At 39.9% G+C, this 16,918-nt stretch overlaps 1 protein-coding gene and 1 non-coding gene across 2 annotated transcripts in view; one reads left to right on the top strand and one right to left on the bottom strand.

Moving 5' to 3' along the window:
- The window catches only part of LOC127082139 (protein SENSITIVE TO PROTON RHIZOTOXICITY 2-like), a 41,582-nt gene that overhangs the window by 15,067 nt on the left and 9,597 nt on the right, over positions 1-16,918 (top strand). The gene's annotated exons all lie outside the window — the stretch shown is intronic.
- LOC127088826 (small nucleolar RNA R71) lies at positions 953-1,059 on the bottom strand. Its single transcript, XR_007790640.1, has one exon. It is a non-coding gene; the product is annotated as a small nucleolar RNA R71 (small nucleolar RNA).

The following is a 16,918-nucleotide window of genomic DNA, read 5'->3' on the forward strand; positions in this document are numbered from 1 at the left end:
CAATGGGCACCTTTTTATAAGTGACAATAAGAGGGTTTGATTAGGGAGTACAACTCGGTTCTGAATACGCGAAAGCGACAGTTCCCGTTAAATTGGTTCTTTTCAAAGGAGGAAACACTGCCAATAAGTAGTTCTATTAGCAAGTACTTGGATTATTAATTGATTATGTGAATTACATTCGACCCTGTCTTTATTAATTGAACTTTATTCAATACTTTACTTTTCATTGCACACTCTGAAAACACCTATTTTGATTGCCTTTGATAAACACCATAACAATAGATAACGATAGATTGACACTTGGTCTCTGTGGATTCGACAATCTTTTATATTACTCTGACACGTTCGTATACTTGCGAAAAGCACGCATCAAGTTTTTGGCGCCGTTGCCGGGGACCAATTTCGTCAAATTTCATTTTCCTATTGTTATATCGTTTAGACTTAGGCTATTTCCCGTCGGTCAATGCGAAGAACTCGCAGCACCGGAAGTTTAAGCTTAATATACCCTCTGGCAGAACCTGAACGTTACACTCGCGCACGTTTATTCTTTCATAGAATTAAGAGAGCTATGGCCGAAGATTAAAACCAAAGACCTCTTAAGGATTTCGCTCAACCATCCAATGAAGAACCTAGTTCTAGTATAGTAAACCCAACCATCCCAGCTAATAATTTCGAACTTAAACCATCCCTGTTACAACTATTGCAACAGAGACAATTCGCAGGTCTCGCTACTGAGAACCCAAACCAACATTTAAAAATCTTTCTTCAATTAGCAGACACCTTTAAAACCAATGGAGCTTCTCCTGAGGCAATACGGTTGAGATTATTCCCTTTTTCCCTCAGAGATAAAGCCTTATCATGGTTAGATTCCCTTCCACCCAATTCCATTACGACTTGGGATAACCTTAGAAGAGTATTCCTTGCTAGATATTTTCCCCCAAGTAAGACCGCCGTTCTTCGAAACCATATAACTAGATTTACCCAAAACCAAGGAGAATCGCTGTTCGAAGCTTGGGAGAGATATAAAGAGTTGTTACGAGCATGCCCACATCATGGCTTAGAAAATTGGTTAATCATTCAAACCTTCTATAATGGACTTCACTACAACACCAAGATGACCATCGACGTTGCCGCAGGCGGTGCTCTGATGAACAAAACTTACCCTGAAGCTAGTGCCCTCATTGAAGATATGGCTCAAAACCATCAATCATGGGGAGTCGAACGAGCGACAGTTGAGATGAAGGAAGCCCAAGGAGGAGTGCATGAACTAAGCTCCATAGACATGATGCAAGCTAAAATGGACGCATTCGCCCTTAAGGTCGAGCATATGTGCATAAACCCGAATACTGTAGCTGCAGTCTCGTCGGATTGTGAGATATGTGGAACCAAAGGACACCAATCTGCAGAATGCAGTCTATTAAATGAAACCCACTCCGAGCAAGTGAACTACACCCAAGGGAACCCATACTCGAATACCTATAACCCTGGATGGAGGAATCACCCGAACTTCTCCTATAAAAACAATAACCCTATCCAAAAAAATGCACCTCCGAGACAAACTGGTTATCAAGCCCCAAGATCAAATCAACCTATGCAACCTATGCCACCAAAGCTGAGCCTTGAGAAAATTATGGAAAATTTTATCACTGCTCAAACCCAACAAAACAAGGAGTTCATGAACGAAAACATTCATGTTAATGAATTGATTACTCAGTTAGGAACCAAGGTTGACTGAATAGTTACTCATAATAAGATGCTTGAAACCCAGATCTCTCAGGTAGCTTTAAACCAAGCCCCTCATACTACACCTGGAGGACAATTCCCTGGACAACCTCAACAAAATCCGAGAGGACAAGCCAATGCCATTACCCTGCGAAGTGGGAACGCTTATGATGAGCCACCAAACCCTAGATTGACTGAACCCAAAACTTCTAAGGAATTTACCAAACCCCCGGACGAAGTAAAGGAACCAGAGGAATCTGAAAACCAGGAAGGTCGAGAAAAAGGAGAAGAACCTAAAGATAAAACTTACGTACCACCCCCGCCATATAAACCACCTATACCATATCCGCAAAGACTCAAACAAACCCAGATCAATAACCAGTATCAAAAGTTTATTAAAGTTATAGAAAAACTTCGTGTAGAAATCCCTTTCACAGAAGCCATCACCCAAATACCTTCTTATGCAAAGTTTCTCAAAGACATCCTTACCAACAAACGTAGACTTGACGATCCGAAGCCTTTGGAATGTAATGCTATTTTCGAGGACAAATTAGCAAAGAAAGATAAAGATCCTGGAAATTTCTCCATTCCTTGTCTTTTGGGAAGTCATGTCATCGAAAAAGCTTTTCTAGACTTAGGAGCTAGTGTGAGCCTAATGCCTTTAGCAGTTTGTGATAGGTTAAACTTAGGAGAATTACAACCCACTAAGATGTCACGTCAGTTAGCCGATAGATCTGTTAAGTATCCGATAGGCATTTTAGAAGATGTCCCTGTTAGGATAGGTCAGTTATTTATCCCTACTGATTTTGTTGTCATGGACATCAAAAAGGACAATGATATACCAACCCTTCTAGGTAAACCATTCTTATCAACTGCAGGAGCCATAATAGATGTCAAGAGAGGAAAGTTGACCTTTGAGGTAGGTGACGAGAAAATAGAATTTATACTTTCGAAATTTCTTATGGCACTTGTGATGGGAGACGCGTGTTATGCCTTAGATATCATTGATGAATGTGTTAGAGAATTAGAACAAGAAGAAATTATAAAAACAATTAAGTTACCATCAACCCTCATAATGGAAGATGATGACTTTAAGAAACCCTACATCGATGACAAACTTTATGAATGTTTATCCCTTACCCCAGATCCTATGCCATGCCATAAGAAACCAACCTTAGAACTTAAGGAACTGCCTAAGAACCTGAGATATGAGTTCCTCGATGAAGAGATGAACCGTCCAGTCATAGTCAGTGCTACCTTGAGCCAAGAGGAAACAAACCAACTTTTAGACGTTTTACGAAGATATCCCTCAGCCTTAGGATATAATATCTTTGACCTAAAAGGTATAAGCCCATCTGTATGCATGCATCGGATTTCGCTCGAAGAAGATTCAAAACCCTCCAGAGAACATCAGAGAAGAATAAACCCGATAATGAGTGATGTTGTTAAAAAGGAAGTTCTTAAGTTACTTGAGGCAGGTATAATCTATCAGATCTCGGATAGTATGTGGGTGAGCCCTGTGCATGTAGTACCTAAAAAGGGAGGCATCACAGTCGTGCAGAACGATAAAGGCGAACATGTAGTAAAACGGTTAGAAGGAGGATGGCGGATGTGTATAGATTATAGAAAATTAAATAAAGCAACTGTTAGATACCCAAAAGTGCTTATTTGAGCTATCAAATATGGGTATCTTTCACTCCATTTCCTTGCTAAAGTGTTCGAAACCACCTTTGTTTTAGATGAAATGCAATACAATGATAAACGATCTTGGTACCTTTGATTTGTGTGTTATTGTGTAGGAAGTAGGCATGAAATAATAGAAAATGAAGACACAAGAAATTTGGCAAAGGGATCAAATAAAACAAGCATTCATCAGCTTGCTCGCTAGGCGAGGGCTGTGGCGAAGGACTCGCTAGGCGAGCGTCCAGCGAGAACCTAGCGAAAAGCTCCAGTATTTTACAGTGGCAAACATCACCACACTCGCTAGGCGAGCTTCCAGCGAGGTGTGTGGCGAACACGTCCAGACTTGGTGAAAAGCGCAGCCAGCACTCACTCGCTAGGCAAGCCTTTAGCGAGCTCCCAGCGAGCATTCCAGTAGCAAAACCTCTCAAGCTCGCTGGAGCGAAGGTTGAAGCGTGACCTTCGCTAGGCGAAGGTTTTGTTCGCTCAGCGAACATGACAGTCTGGCAATGGTTGTTTCTCTGGGCGCAGGTGCCTCAGGTGCCTCATTTAGGGGCTCGCTAGGTGAGCCATTCTGCTCGCCTAGCGAGCATGACAGCTCAGTAGCAGCTCTATAAGTAGCAAGGGCTACTTTTTGGAGCCTTACCTTACTTTCCATACTTTTGTACTTTTTTAGATATTTTCCAGCATTGCTCTAAGGATCTTTTGTGACCTAGAAACCATTTCTCTTCATCTCTTAACAATCTTTCACAAAAAGAAGGTGGATTCCCATCCAATCTCGATTATTCGACTCGGATGTTGATCAACCTTCTTCCGAAACTTGTTGAACAAGCTACCATGAAAATGAGTAGCTAAGTCCTTCATTTTGTCAAGGTTAGATGTAGATGATCATTAGCTTTGTGTGTAAATGTAAAGATCTTCATTTGTAAACTCTTTAATGGTGAATATATGGTGAAAACTTTGTTCTTATTGAAAACTCTTTGTGTTGGTTTATGATCGAGAGATGTTTACCAACTCTTAACCTAGGTTTTCATCCAATCTTGTTTGTTAGCTAGAGATAGTAATGAATGATTTTGTTTACCATAAGGTTGAACCAAAAAGTTGTCATTTTGATAGATTGTGTTAGAGATAAACAATGGATCAAAATGGGAAAACTCACAATGTGTGTTAGAGATAAACACATTGGGAGGACTTTGTGAAATAGTTTATCATCTAAAGGAGTTTATAATTTTTGTTGATCGAACATATACATGCAAAGTGATCGTCGAACCCTAACTTTGGCAATATTTCTCAAATATTCAAACCAAAACTTTTACCGCATTTTATTACACTTTTATGCAAGATACCGTGACAAACACCAAAACCCCATTGTTACCTTAAGCTAAGAATTGAAACAACTGTCGAAAGGCGGTGATATCTCACAATCCCTGTGGAGACGATAACAAAAACCTGACACTTAAAATTACAATTAACAGCAACCAGGAAGGATCATTTCCCCTTACCATTTATAGACCAGATGTTGGAGCGTCTAGCCAGACACTCTTACTTCTGCTATCTAGATGGATACTCTGGATTCTTCCAAATACCTATCCACCCCGAAGATCAAGAAAAAACTACCTTTACATGCCCTTATGGAACTTTTTCCTACAGACGAATGCCATTCGGCCTCTGTAATACCCCAACCACTTTCCAACGCTGCATGATGTCAATCTTTGCTTTTACCTAGATGGTATCATGGAAGTGTTTATGGATGATTTCTCGGTTTGCAGATTTGATTTCCACAATTGCCTTGCTAACCTTGAGAAAATCCTGGAGAGATGCGTGGAGGTGAACCTCGTGCTAAACTGAGAAAAGTGTCATTTCATGGTGACCGAAGGAATTGTTTTAGGACATATAGTTTCCGAAAAAGGTATAGAGGTAGATAGAGCTAAAATAGAAGTTATAGAAAACCTAAAACCACCAAAAACCATCATAGAAGTCTGAAGCTTTCTTGGACACGCTGGATTCTACCGGAGTTTTATTAAGGACTTCTCCAAAATAACTAAACCTTTAACTGGACTTTTAATGAAAGATGCTGAATTCATTTTTGATGAAAAATGTAATGACGCATTTAATCTTTTAAAGCAAGCGTTAATATCAGCACCCATTATGAAACCATCTGACTGGTCATAACCTTTTGAGATAATGTGCGATGCTAGTGATTATGCAGTTGGAGTCGTTCTAGGACAAAGGAAAGATAAAAAATTACATGTCATTTATTATGCCAGTAGAACCCTAGATGCTGCCCAACTTAATTATGCAACAACTGAAAAAGAATTACTCGCTGTAGTTTTCGCTATAGACAAATTTAGATCTTATCTAGTAGGAGCAAAAATTATAGTTTATACTGATCATGCTGCCATTCGTTACCTATTAAGTAAAAAAGATGCCAAGCCCAGGTTACTCCGATGGATTCTATTACTACAAGAGTTTGATTTAGATATAAGAGATAAAAAAGGCACTGAAAATGTAGTAGCCGATCACCTTTCTAGGCTAGAACGTCTAAAACCAGAACTAGTACCCATAAATGATGATTTCGCCTATGATAGACTGATAGCTAGAATAGAAACCATTGAAGATAATAACCTAGATCCGGATGAGCACTCCCAAAATTCCTTAGCAATAAGTAACGTACCATGGTATGCAGACTTCGTTAATTACCTAGCTGCTGATATAGTACCCCCTGATCTTGACTACCACCGCAAGAAGAAATTCTTCCACGATGTGAGAAACTTCTATTGGGACGAACCGCTCCTTTTCAAAAGGGGTAAAGATGACATTTTTCGCCGTTGCGTTCCGGAAGAAGAGGTAAATAGTATTATCGAGCATTGTCATTCTGCACCCTATGGTGGACATGCGAGCACCTCTAAGACATATGTCAAGATTCTTCAAGCTGGCCTATTCTGGCCTACCATGTGGCATGATATCTATGCTTGCATTGTCAAATGTGATAGATGCCAACGCACTGGAAACATTTCAAGGCATGATGAAATGCATCTAAGAAACATTCAGGAAGTAGAACTCTTTGACGTATGGGGTATAGATTTCATGGGACCTTTCCCACCATCCTTAGGAAACAGGTATATCTTAGTAGCCGTAGACTACGTATCTAAGTGGATTGAAGCTATAACTGTAGGAGAATTGCCATCCAAGGCGCAGCGGAATTTAAAATTTCTCCATTTAGTGATCCTTACGAATGGGCATGATCAGTGATAGAATCGTTACCTCTTGTGGCGATTCAAACCTTTGGTGCAGATTTCTGATAATGATCAAAACCTTTGATACAGATCCACGGGGCGATCACGAACGTTGAACGATGACAACGTCTCTACTCAGTCCACACGAACGGATTCCTTCAATCGCAGTGCTAACTATTATGAATGAAGGCTTTGAGTGAGAGAGAGATACGAAATTCCAACTCTTCAGTTGTGGTTTCTGTCTCAGTGAGTTACAATGCTTCTACCCAAGGGGTTCTATTTATAGAACCACTTGTGTGGGCTTCAAGCCAAAAAGCCCACTTAAGTGTATTTTGGTCCATATCTCATAATATGCCAAAATCACTTAAGTATTTGGTACCTTACCATATTTCGTATTCTACTTAAGTACACCGTACCTTACGATGTTCCTTAATTATTCTATCTCTCATCAATCCGTCCTTTGTGTGTGACCCTATAGGTTTTCGCGACGTTGGCAATTATATTAAATCACGCATTTAACATAATAAACAGTGAGCGGTATCGGGCAACACATCACTGCTACCCAAGTCACGAAAATGTCATGTGATCTGACAAAACCTCCTGTGATAATAATTATGTGTATAATTACCCCTTTGCCCTTATGTCTATATTGAACACAGGGTATAGACCGTGTCACCCTTGTCCAGTTCAATATTGGGCCCATAGACATTTATCCTGTTACGCAGGATTGGAAAATTCCATCTAGGACACTCATGTCCCTTAGCATGCTTCGTGGAGTACCCATCAACTGTCTTTATGGTTATCCAGTTACGGACAACGTTGGATCAGCAATAAAGCACTCGACTCTACATCTAGGATCCATAGTGGTTTCAGGTCGAAGAGTGGTATACACTATTATCACCATGAGAATAACTTATGACACTTTGCATAACTTTCTATATAGTATTCTCATAGCGGGTCAATCCGGTATAAATATTACTCATAATATTCATACCTATGTTTAAGACTTGATAACTCTTTATCCATGATCCATGAGATGTGATCATCAGTCTACAAACATAATAGTCTTAATGCTTTAATGTTATCCCACTTCACATTAAAGCTCGACTACAGATACTTTAAGAATAGTGTCCTTATGTTTAATGTGTTCTCATGATTAAGTCACACTTAATACATTAAACGGACTATCTATTCCAGGGACTTTATTAATCAACCATAATAAAGAAAATGCCTTTTTATTATTAATAAATAATTCGATACAAGTACCAAAAGTATTGGCCTCTAGGGCTTACACCAACAATCTCCCACTAGCACTAGAGCCAATCAGGCATACCCCGTATGCCCATTGATCTAGTATGGCCATCATGCTTCTGCTGCGCAAGAGGCTTTGTCAGTGGTTAGCAACATTGTCAAGTGTAGGTACTTTACATATTTTCACACAACGCCTAAGTATGTGTTTGAATCGTTGGTGAGATCTAGGCTCCTTAGCTTGTGCGATAACACCATTGTTATCATAATAGAGACCAATGGGATCCACAATGCTAGGGACTATGCCAAGTTTATTGATCCAAACAGCTTCCTTTGCTGCACTTAAGGCAGCAATATGCTCGGCCTCGGTTGTAGAATCAGCAACTGCATCTTGTGTTGAACTTTTCAAGCTCACAGTGCCACCATTTAAGCAAAACACATAACCAGATTGGAATCATTCATATTAAAGCGTCTCAGCACTTTGTCTATGTATGTACTCTGACTTAGGCCAAGCAGTTTTGTGATCTATCTCTATAGATTCTGATTCCTAATATATAGGCTGCTTCACCTAGGTCCTTCATAGAAAAGCATTTCCCCAACCAAGACTTTACTTGTTGTAGGGTAGGGATATCGATTCCAATGAGTAATATGTCATCTACATATAATACCAGGAATACGATCATGCTCCCACTAACCTTCTTGTAGACACAAGTCTCATCTTCGTTCTTGATGAATCCATACAGTTTTACTGTTTCATCAAAACGAAGATTCCATGAGTAGGTCACAGGCTCATCTTGATCCATGAGTAATACATCACCTTGATCAGATATCCATATATCTCAGGTAGGTGACGTATCCTACCTGACCTACGCTGGTCTTGTTCTATTTGAGCAGGTTGCTCTTACACAACTACTTGTGTTTCCTGCTCTAATTCCTCCATAGGTGTATCGATACTTTGTGATTCTTGAATTTCTTCAAGTTCTACTTTCCTCCCACTGATTCCTTTGGAAATAAAATCCCTTTCTAGGAAAACTCAAGTTCGAGCGACAAACACTTTTCCCTCAGAAGGATTGTAGAAATAATATCCTCTTGTTTCTTTAGGATACCCCACAAATAAGCATTTGTCAGATTTGGGCTCAAGCTTAGTTGAAATTTGTCGTTTCACATAAACTTCGCAACCCCAAATCTTCATGTAAGACATATGTGGTCTCTTACCACTCCATATCTCATATGGTGTCTTTTCAACCTTTTGGATGGAACACGGTTAAGTGTGTAAGCTGATGTCAATGGTGTATGTCCTCAAAAGGAGTTTGGAAGATTGGTGTGACTCATCATAGATCGGACCATGTCCAATAGGGTTCGATTTCTTCTCTCAGATACACCCTTCCATTGGGATGTTCCAGGAGGAGTAAGTTGGGATAGGATCCCACACTCTTTCAGATGGTCATCAAACTCTAGGATTAAATACTCATCACTTCGATCTGATCGAAGAGTTTTAATATTCTTACCTAGTTGGTTTTAACTCGTTAGGTTTCACCCTTTTGTACTAATGTTATTAATAGGCATTTCAAGATCAAGGACATATAGTCCATTGTTCATTTGTGCAGTAGCATAGAATATATCATTCAAATAAATTGAGCAACAATTGTTCTTTATTATAAATGAAAAACCAAACTTGTCCAAACAAGCAATGGAAATAATATTCCTGCTAATTGCAGCTACATAATAACAGTTCTCTAACTGAATTATTAAACCACTAGGTAAAGTCAATACAAAAGTTCCTACGGCTAAAGCAGCAACCTTTGCTCCATAGCCAACTCGTAGGTCGACTTCACCTTTTGCCAAATCTCTACTCCTTTTTAGTTCCTGCACATTTGTACAAATGTGAGAACTGCATCCAGTATCTAATACCCATGATGCAGAAGTAGATAAATTAATAACAAAATACCTGAAGTTGAAGTCTCTACTCCATTCTTCTTATCTTCCAGGTACTTTGGGCAGTTCCTCTTCTAGTGTCCGGTCTTACCGCAATGGAAGCAGGTGCCTTCTTTTGTTATGCCTCCACTAGGATTCAAAGCAACAGTGGGTCTGGGATTGGCAACTTCCTTGCCCTTCCCCTTATCACTCTGCTTAGTGGGCCTTTTGTTCTGTCTCTTTCCATTTCCGATCATCAGAATGGACTTCCCATTTGACTTCAGATTCTGCTCGGCAGTTCTTAACATGGCGAGCAGTTCAGGAAGAGATTTGTCCATATCAATCATATTGAAATTTAGGACAAATTGACTGAAACTATCTGGCAACGATTGCAAGATCAAATCAGTTGCAAGTTCCTTTTCGAGGGGAAAACCCAATCTCTCAAGGTTTTCCACATACCCAATCATCTTGAGTACATGGGGACCTACAGGGGCTCCCTCAGCTAACTTGCTTTGAAAAAGGGCTTTTGAAACTTCAAACCTCTCATGCCTTGCTTGCTCTTGATAGAGCAACTTCAGGTGTTCGATCATATCGAATGATGACATGTTCTCATGTTGCTTTTGCAATTCTGAGTTCATGGTAGCCAGCATGAGACAAGCAGTTTCGTTGGCATCATCGACATGCTTCTTATAAGCATCTCTTTCTGCCTTAGGTGCAGAACTAGGAGGTTCCTCTTCAGGAACATGTGTCTCCAAGACATACAGCTTTTTATCATGTTTGAGGACAATCCTCAGGTTTCTGTGTCAATCCAGGAAATTTGTCCCAGACAATTTTTCCTTATCAAGGATTGATCGCAGGATGTTGTTAGAGGTGTTTGATGTCATGGTAATCTACATAAGGATTAATGAAAATATAAGTATCATTGACATATTCAATTAGGCCTTTAATTAAATATGCTCCCACTATTTTACTCAAAACAAATGACCCTCATCATTTGATTCGGAAAATCCCGTTGGAAGATTTTCTAGTGGGTCGAGATCCATATTTCACTTCGTTCTAAGTCCGCGTAGGCGGATTACACAAAACTAGGTTATTTAGGTAGGAACTCCTTCCAATTGTATCTCATACAACTCTCGAAAATTTCAGTTGGGTGAATAACTCCTTATTCCAATCCATCATATGGATTATTCCCAACTCTTGCTTCTAAACATATATATAATCTTATTATAATTTGTTTAGTTAAGTTTGACCCATTATTTTAACAGTTGGATATTACAATTATCCCATCGCGCCTTACTAATATATAGATCATGCATCTCGCGTAGGCGAAACCTACATTATCCATTACTAGTCTTGATGAGTGTTAAAACTTGGAAAGCATAAACTTAATATTTAATTTGAGGGAATTGCAATTTTTTCTGATCTCACCAGCTTGTTTATCATATAAACCGTCTCTCACATGCATCAACATACATACATACATAATGAAACAGTTATGGCCCCTAGCGCAATTGTTCTCCCAAGCCAATGAGAGAACCTAAGCTAACCTACAACGATCTAAGCTTCTCCAAGCAAGATCTTCAAGGTTGTCCTCCTTTGGCACTGACTTCTTTGCTTTCTTCATATCATTACATTACATGAAAGAAACTCGTTTTACATACGAGGGAGTGAGATGAGAAAAGAAGTTATATTTGGGAGATTAAGAGAGAAGCACGACACGCAGGTCGTATTTTAAAAACCCAAAACAAAACAAAGGAAAACTAAGGCCATAACCGATCACCACAAGACAATAATAAACACTTTATTATTATTATTATTATTATTATTATTATTAATTCCTTTAATTAATTAAAATCAAATTAAATTTCGACGACCGATCACACTACGCAGAGTTAGCCGGGGGTCCGCTGACTCAAAGCTTTCATTTAAAGTTGACGTCGTTTTTCGTATCAACACTTGATACTTCAAAGCACTTTTTCTAGCCGAACGGGTGAATTTTTCCTTGCGTTAACCGGTTAACCATATGCGTTAACCGGTTAACACTGTTTGAAAACTTTTAGAAAATTCTTTTCTGCCTTGCGTTAACCGGTTAACCATATGCGTTAACCGGTTAACACTGTTGAAAAATTTCTTGGAAAACTGTTTTCCACCTTGCGTTAACCGGTTAACCAAATGCGTTAACCGGTTAACACTGTTTGAAAATCTCAAAAATTTTATTTCGCATTCCGTTAACCGGTTAACCATATGCGTTAACCAGTTAACACTGTTCCAAAAATGTTTAGAAGGCTGTATTCAGTTTCTCGTTAACCGGTTACCATACGCGTTAACCGGTTAACACTGTTCGGAAAAGTGTTTAGAACGCACAACTCTTGTGCAGTCAAACCCCAATCTCATAACTCTCTGACAACACAACCCTTGTGCCGTCACTAACCCTGATGCACCAATTTCAGACCGTCAAACACATCTCGATTGTTAATTCAGTATGATTGATCAACACGTCATTGCTTCACCATACTAATGTCAGATCAAGAAGCAAACGACCATTGATCGCTCAAAGGAAAACAATCATCGAGGGTTTGAATGAACGAAACGAGAACACTATATCATATATAATGTATTTTGCATCAGTATTACATATATCACATATATGTAACTTGATCGATCTCAATTTAACCTTTGATTCATTCTGTCTTTAATCATATTATTACAGAACAAAAACAAATATCAGATTCATGGTTTCGTAAGTGGCTCTGATACCACTGTTGGAGAATTGCCATCCAAGGTGCAGCGGAATTTAAAATTTCTCCATTTAGTGATCCTTACGAATGGGCATGATCAGTGATAGAATCGTTACCTCTTGTGGCGATTCAAACCTTTGGTGCAGATTTCTGATAATGATCAAAACCTTTGATACAGATCCACGGGGCGATCACGAACGTTGAACGATGATAACGTCTCTACTCAGTCCACACGAACGGATTCCTTCAATCGCAGTGCTAGCTGTTATGAATGAAGGCTTTGAGTGAGAGAGAGAGAGATACGAAATTCCAACTCTTCAGTTGTGGTTTCTGTCTCAGTGAGTTACAATGCTTCTACCCAAGGGATTCTATTTATAGAACCACGTGTGTGGGCTTCAAGCCAAAAAGCCCACTTAAGTGTATTTTGGTCCATATCTCATAATATGCCAAAATCACTTAAGTATTTGGTACCTTACCATATTTCGTATTCTACTTAAGTACACTGTACCTTACGATGTTCCTTAATTATTCTATCTCTCATCAATCCGTCCTTTGTGTGTGACCCTATAGGTTTTTGCGATGTTGGCAATTATATTAAATCACGCATTTAACATAATAAACAGTGAGCGGTATCTAGCAACACATCACTGCTACCCAAGTCACGAAAATGTCATGTGATCTGACAAAACCTCCTGTGATAATAATTATGTGTATAATTACCCCTTTGCCCTTATGTCTATATTGAACACAAGGTATAGACCGTGTCACCCTTGTCCAGTTCAATATTGGGCCCATAGACATTTATCCTGTTACGTAGGATTGGCAAATTCCATCTAGGACACTCATGTCCCTCAGCATGCTTCGTGGAGTACCCATCAACTGTCTTTATGGTTATCCAGTTATGGACAACGTTGGATCAGCAATAAAGCACTCGACTCTACATCTAGGATCCATAGTGGTTTCAGGTCGAAGAGTGGTATACACTATTATCACCATGAGAATAACTTATGACATTTTGCATAACTTTCTATATAGTATTCTCATAGCGGGTCAATCCGGTATAAATATTACTCCTAATATTCATACCTATGTTTTAGACTTGATAACTCTTTATCCATGATCCATGAGATGTGATCATCAGTCTACAAACATAATAGTCTTAATGCTTTAATGTTATCCCACTTCACATTAAAGCTCGACTACGGATACTTTAAGAATAATGTCCTTATGTTTAATGCGTTCTCATGATTAAGTCACACTTAATACATTAAACGGACTATCTATTCCAGGGACTTTATTAATCAACCATAATAAAGAAAATGCCTTTTTATTATTAATAAATAATTCGATACAAGTACCAAAAGTATTGGCCTCTAGGGCTTACACTAACAATAACTGCACCCACAAACGACACTAGGGTTATGATTAAACTATTTAAAAATTACATATTCCCTAGATTTGGAACACCACATTTAGTCATAAGCGATGGAGGATCACACTTCATATCAAGGATATTTGACAAACTTTTAAGAAAATATGGAGTTAGGCATAGAGTAGCAACACCATACCATCCACAGACTAGTGGCCAAGTAGAAGTATCTAATAGGGAGATAAAACAAATCCTAGAGAAAATAGTTTCAATATCTAGGAGGGACTGGTCTCAGAAGCTCCAAGAAGCATTATGGGCCTATAGAACCGCTTTCAAAACCCCTGTAGAAACTACTCCTTACCAACTAGTCTATGGAAAATCCTGTCACTTACCGTTCGAATTAGAGCATAAGGCCTATTGGGCCATTAAAACTTTGAATTTAGACTACCTAGCCGCTGGAGAAAAGCGTACCCTAGACATTCATAAACTAGAAGAACTTAGGCAATCTGCCTACGAGAATGCAAAAATATACAAAGAAAGAACAAAAGCCTATCACGACAAAAGAATAGTAAAGAAAAACTTCAATATAGGCGATCCTGTTCTCCTTTTCAACTCTAGGTTACGACTCTTCCCTGGAAAGCTACGCTCGAGATGGACTGGCCCTTTCGAAGTATCCAAATTCTATGATCCGGGGCCGTAGAAATCAAGAACGAAACCTGTAGCCCATTCATTGTAAATGGACAAAGACTGAAGCTCTACGAAGGAGGAGACATTCCAGCATACCACTCAAGCCACACTCTGATTGATCCACCGATTCCTACTACTACAGGTGTATAAATTCTAATCGTCAAGCTAATAATGTTAAACAAGCGCTGCGTGGGAGGCAACCCATGGTTTTTTCATTTTACTTTTTCGCATTTATTTAATTTTATTTTTATTTTTCACCGAGACTAAATATTTGAATGGTTTATATTTTCAGGATCACTTTCCTAACTTCTACAGGATGCAGGATTTCGATGATATGCACGTGGCCTATAGAGATGACGCACAGAGAGAGCGCTACATTTCTCTTTATCAGCGCCCTATGACGCCCACATGTTATCCAGATTAGCACTGTATGGAAGCACTGGGTATCGAGCCGAGTATCTGATTCCTTAGCCACCAACTTCACTGGGACGAGTTTGCTGACGATCTAAGTAACACATACCGGAACTTGACATTGGAGTTCCTCAGTTCATTCGATTATGACCCATACTCTGGACCAGATGGATACGCTGCTTTCAGGCTTTTTGGAGTTGAGTACTCTTTCAGCCAGAAAGAGTTCGGCGACCTATTGGGTTTCCAGACCATTCCTGATGCTATCCCGGAGACACCTATGGGATATTTTCTGGGTAAGGAGGTGGAGAAGTTTTGGAGTGATATATCGGGTGGTGGAAGCCAGGATCCGTCTACGCAGCTGTCTCATGTTATACATAACCCTGCCTTTAGATACTTCCAGATGATATTGGCACATTCCTTCATAGGAAGACCGGATGCTGAGACATTACTGAGTGAAGAGGAGATCTTCCTACTATTTTATGCATCCCAGTCTCGCCCAGTAGCATGTGGGAACTTTCTGTTATGTGGCCTCAGCGGTGTCCCCAGATCGACCGAAGGAGTCATCCATGTGGGCGGGATCATCACGCAGATTGCTGTCGCTTTAGGTCTGTCTCGCAAGCTGTTACATCTCCGGACCTACTGTGGGTACACTACCATGGACATCGACTTCTGTTTGACCAGAGGGTTGATGAGGAAAGCCTTTTTCCACCCATGTCAGTTCCGATTGCTAGTCGACAGCGAGGCTATTCATTATTTCACACTGCCAGATCCTATGATGACCAGTGTGCATGACCCAGCAAATTGAAGTTATGCTCTGGAGGGCCAGGGAAAGACCATCGAGGAGTCGAGATCACCACCCATTGCCGAGTACACGCCTACACCACCTTCTCCCAGGATCACTGTTTTCTTTAATAATCTTTCATTGCAAACCCCGACATCTGCACCCAGATTGCAGAGTGTCGTAGAGAGATTGCAGAACTTAGATAGGAGGTGGCTGACCTCACTTTACAGATGGGAGTATCTGATCTCACCCACGCTACCGAAGTCGACTATTTATATCAGGAGATCGCAGAGCTCAGGCAGGAGGAAAATTACAAGACAAATGCTATCCGGACCCCTCAAAGCCAAAATACAAAGAGAAGCCCAAGCCAAAGGACCAAAATCCGGCCCAGCCAGATTTTGCCTTGTGGCGCCCGCCATAGACCCTGTGGCGCCCGCCACAACGTCTATAAAAGGTCGGGGCAGAACCCCTTTCTTCACCATTTTCACACCTTACAACCTTCCAAACCCATTTTTCCACCTTGCAAAAACATCCTTTAACCCACAAAAAGCTCACACCTTTCTAATCACCACATCGTACAAATCATTTTTCTGAGTTCCATTTTCATTTTCATCCGTCGGATTTCGTAAAAATCCAACCTTTTCACATTCCACTTCATCTTCTTCGTCACGTTTCAAGAGATACACAATGGAGTTTAATGGATTCATTCTTCGAGGAGGGAAACCGGAAGATAGGCAACGGAAGATTATCGAACGGTTGCAAAATCGGGAGATCCTCCCGACAAGGTATGTTGACGAAAACTGTCTCTACACTTTAGGTATCTATCATAACATATTTCATTTATTAGATAACTTAGGTTTGCATGATTTCTTTTCCAACAAAGAACCTACCTATGAGTGATTGACAATCGAATTCTTGAGTTCTTTAATCTATATTGTCAATCCTAACCCTGCTAGCACAGTTGGTACTGTCAGATTTAGAATGTTTGCTGTTGAATATGAATTCAGTACCGACAAACTAGCAGGCTTGTTAGGAATCCCTCATGGGGATGGTGCTATTTGTGAGGCCCCTTTGGATTCGGATTGGTCAGTTGAGGTGTTCTCCTTCTGGCAGAGACTATCGAACACTTCCA

Source organism: Lathyrus oleraceus, chromosome 5 (genome assembly GCF_024323335.1).
Source record: "Lathyrus oleraceus cultivar Zhongwan6 chromosome 5, CAAS_Psat_ZW6_1.0, whole genome shotgun sequence".
NCBI classification, from domain to species: Eukaryota; Viridiplantae; Streptophyta; class Magnoliopsida; order Fabales; family Fabaceae; genus Lathyrus; species Lathyrus oleraceus.